This window comes from Numida meleagris, chromosome 2, assembly GCF_002078875.1.
Source record: "Numida meleagris isolate 19003 breed g44 Domestic line chromosome 2, NumMel1.0, whole genome shotgun sequence".
Classification (NCBI taxonomy): domain Eukaryota; kingdom Metazoa; phylum Chordata; class Aves; order Galliformes; family Numididae; genus Numida; species Numida meleagris.
The window spans coordinates 46,889,509-46,894,021 of NC_034410.1; positions in this window are offsets into that span (position 1 = coordinate 46,889,509).

Sequence of the window (4,513 nt, forward strand, 5' to 3'; positions counted from 1 at the left end):
TCGTTGGCCCGCGGTGGGCGGCGGTTGTGAGCGCTGCCTGACAGGAACTGCTCGGGCCGCCCGGAGGTACCACCGAGCGCCGTGCCGTGCGGGGCAGCGGCCTTCTACCGGGAGCTGCCGCTCGGGACGCTGCCTTCTTCGGCCTTCTTGAAGCGTCGTCTGGACGGTTGGGGTGCTTTCCTGCTCCGGCCAGAAGCTCTCGTCTCGTCTTGCTAGCTTCTCCCCTCCGAGCCGAGCTGTTGCAGGAGTGGGAGCTTTACTTTTGAAGATAGTTTCATGAAGTACATCTGTCCGCCGGGTGTTCTTCAGTGCCTTTATGGCACACCCTGCTTCATGGGCATGGATAAAGGCCATGCTGCTCTGGGGACTGTCGTGCCTCCCCACGTGTCACATGGCCTGGAGCTATCTTGGCAGGGAACTTTGTGCAGGGAAATGGGAAATATTTGGCATGGATCTTCTATTTTTTCTTTTTATATACTGTTGAGTTAATTTCAATATCCCAAGAAGTACAAAGTTGGCTTTGCAAGAGCTAATATTGGCGGTATTTTTAGGATAAAGAAACAGCTTTCCTTTTCTTCTTCCTGAGGATCATGCACAACAAGAAATGACAGTACTGCTGATTTGGTATGGAGCCTCTAAGGCCAAAAGCCCTGCACTTGTTTTGTTTTGTGTGCTGTGGTTTTTATCTATTTTTTGGTGGAGGTTTCCCTCTGCTCTGTGGGGACCAGAAATACGCAGAAACATACCAACCAGGTGCACCTTATTGTTAGTGTGTGTCACGGCTGGAAAGCTGCGTGCACTGCTCGCTGTAGGACTCTGCTGTACATGAGGTGTCTGTACCTGCCTTCATCTTTTAAACATGCATTTGTAAGTCCAGAAAACTGCTCAGAGCATCAAGTTTTAAAATGGAGGTTGAATTGTGTAATAGAGCTCATCGCTTGTTTAGGAAACTTCATGTCTCTGTAAAATAATAAATGATAACTGTTGTTAATTCACAGGCTAAAAGGTAAGATTCCCTAAATTAAACAAGCTTGAGAGATTTTAAGACACATGCAGAAGAAAAAGGTGAACTATTACAAATATCTAACAAGTATGAGAAAAGCTAACTGCCTTTCCATCCTAGCAGAACACGTGGCAAGAAATGCTTTGGAGAGCACCCTTAATATGCCTTTGTAAATAATCTTTCAGTTCTTGCCTTCTTGTTCTCATATTTTATATAAATTTAATGGAATTATAAGACACATAAAATATGTCATGAGTAATGCATCAGGAATCTCAGTGCCAGTACTGACAAAATTACCTTGATATTAAAACTCAAGTGCGTGCTCCAACTGTGGTGCATAGCCCATATGCTTTGCTAAATAAGGGAACATGTAAGGTTGTGAAATGGGTCTTACATGAGTTAATGACTATTTTTTGTGCTTTCCATCTAATTCCTCTGAAAAAAATCTATATGAGGAGATATTCTGTGCAGTAGTAGCACATCTACACTAGAGGGTGTTACTTAAACAGGATTTTAGGATGAGTTTTGCTTTGGAAATCTGTTTCTCTCTATTTGGGGAGGGAAAATAAAGCATATCTGAAATGAATAGCAGCAGATGCTACAGGGAGACATTCTGCTGAAATTTGAACAAACAGAACAAAAATGTAATGGTGAAAATATTTTCCCTAGAGCTACTCATGAGGGACACTGGTAATATAGTCATCTCTGCTTCAGTAGAAACTACAAATACAGTTACAGTGAGGCTGTGTTAAAGAGAAGCAAATATACCTGATATTTTAGACTGCTTGTACTTCAAATCTATTTTGACAGAGAAGACGTTAACTAAAGGAATATGAAAATGAGATTGTAGCTCCTTCTGTGTGAGAGGGATGGGGAGAGCACCTGGTGGCTCCCATCCCTAATCTCTGCCGGAGACATGTTACTCATATGCCCATGCTTTCTTTAGTATTTTCTCATCACTGACCCCTGGGCTTGAAGTCCTTGCCTAGTGACCTCCTGTCTCAGCCTGATGGATGTGCTCTGCTCACTGTGACTGGATGCCATGGGACTGCTCCATTCCTATCACAGTGACTCTTGGCACCTGACTCACACCATGATAAGGGGTTACCCAGAGGATTTCCAAAACCAGAGACGAAATGGAGGAGAATAAAGTCTGAAGACGACTTTGTTATGGCTTGTGCTTCTCCCAAATTTGAACACTAAATACCTCCATCAGCTGAGTAAACAGGTATCACTTTAAGGGGATTGTTCACCATGGAGCAAATAACTCAAAACTGCTTACAGTGGGAAGAAAAAGAAGCAACATTACCACAAGTCATTGAGGAACTTGCAAAGTAAAGCCAGGTAGCAGTGCCAGGCATGTACTTAGTATCTGGAAAAAGAAAGTGGGCTTGCACCCTGGCATCTGCTCTCATTAAGCCCAGTACTTTTCCTTGCAAACAGGACTCCCAGAAGACCACCTTCTCCAGGACAGGCAAAGACCCTCCTGCTCTATCAATCTGTCCTAGATGAAAGGATTTAGAGATCTCATGAAGTGAAATGTTTTGATGAAGAAGCTACTCATTGCTCTTTTCCCAGCTGCTCACCACGGAAGTTAAGTGCAGAGGGTCTCCTCCTGTCCACAGCATGAGCTCCAGCTCCATGAGACTGCTGACCTCCATTCAGCTAAGCACAATAGAACCTCATCTATTGCTGCACAAATTACGTCTTGCAAAAATGCTGCCCATTTTCAGGCTATGTTATTGAGCCTCTTTGGCATAAAGCAGGAACAAATTCAGTGGATAAATCAGTGTGAATACTGTAGCTGTATCAAGCTGTGTTCTGCAAGATGTCTTAAAATAGCAGTCCCATTGAACAGGAGCATTTGTATGAGTAACAGCTCCCTACAAACACGTGCTGCTCTTGCTGCGTACTAGAAATGAAAGATGCAGCTGCAGTCAGCTGGCAATGTCAGACATTTCAGTGGGAGTTTCTAGAAAGAGTACAAGTGGGAGAGTGGTCAGCTGGAGTCACCTGGTTGGTGAAATTGCATGGTCAGAAGATGTGCAGCCAGTGAAGTCATTAGGTTTGGAGAGGGGAGGCTGACCTTTGGGCCAAAACTGCCAAATTATGCTCAGTTCTTTAAGGACTCAGCTTTCCCTGTTCCTCCGTGATTCTTTTTTTGTTAGCACAGAGAGGTGGAAGAAGGATGTGTGCATTAATGTGACATGTGAGAGGGGAACAAAATAAAACAGACATTAGTGTGTATATATGTGTACATATTTAATATATATACAACAAATGTACATATATACATTTATATATTGCGTATGTTTGAGTTTTTCAGTGTTATCTTCTCGCAGGTTCAGAGAGGAATGAAATGCTCTCCCAGATTCTACAAGCATGCTACAGAGATAACTGATGCTTTTACTCCTGTAATGAATGCAATGCAGTACTGTTGGCCAGGTAAAGATGAAGGAATTATCTCTGGAATTAATGCTGTGTTGAAGTTGAGCTTTAAAAAATGCGTATGCCAGCTTGAATTCTGTCCCCTAACAATGGACAAATGACATCCAGATATAATTCATATTGTGGAAAACTGCATTATTTAAGATTATTATTTAGGCCACAGCATGGCTCTTGTCAGTACCTTACTGTTTGTTCCCACGCCCCCTTGCCTTGCAGCAGTGCAATTCATGCCAGGTGCACTGCCAACTTCCAGGAAGTTTTTATTTGATTTATTTTTGCCCTGCTGTCCATCTGGACAGTAACTAAGCTGCCTTTGAGGTCAGAATGGCTAGAGGTGCGTTAGATGTACATATATATATAGCATTCTTTTCATATTGAGATACTTAGCAATGTTTTTGTTGGCTGAGCTTTCCATGTGATGCTGTTAATCACCAAATGTGACAAAGCTTGCTTGGAGCCAGAGAAGAATACAAAGGCAGCTGGCCTTTTAGCTTCCCTCCTCTGTGCCTTCTGCTATTGCTTTTGTCATCCTCCTGCTAGAGCCAGGATCTAGCATGACCTAATGAAACCTTCAAGCCATCTGGCAAAGCAAAAAGGTTGGAAAAGTAAAAATAAGAAAGCTGGAGGCAGCAGATTCAGGGGTGAGTGACTGACCAAGCACTCGGTGAAAAAGGGCGCAGCAGCATCAGGGGGAAGGGGACAGGAGATGGAAAACATGGAGAGGGCAAGCCCTGGAGGGAGCAAGGAGGGGGATGTCAGCGTGTAACTCACATTACAACCTGGAGTTAACACTTCCACTGCTGTAGCTTCCAAGGTTAAGTATCATCTCTAAGATGAGAATGGAGGCTCTAAGCAGCAAAAAGAACTGCGGAGCTATGATAAAGTGGTATATTGCCTCCATATTGCAGTAGCCATCCACTGTTTCGTATATCTGCCACGCAGATTATTTCCACTGCTTGAATCAGTTCACTAATGGATTTTTTTTCCCTGTAGTTCTCATATCGCAAGCAACCTGTAACTGATTAGTGACAGCTTTATCTAGCTATATTTAAAACTGTTCAG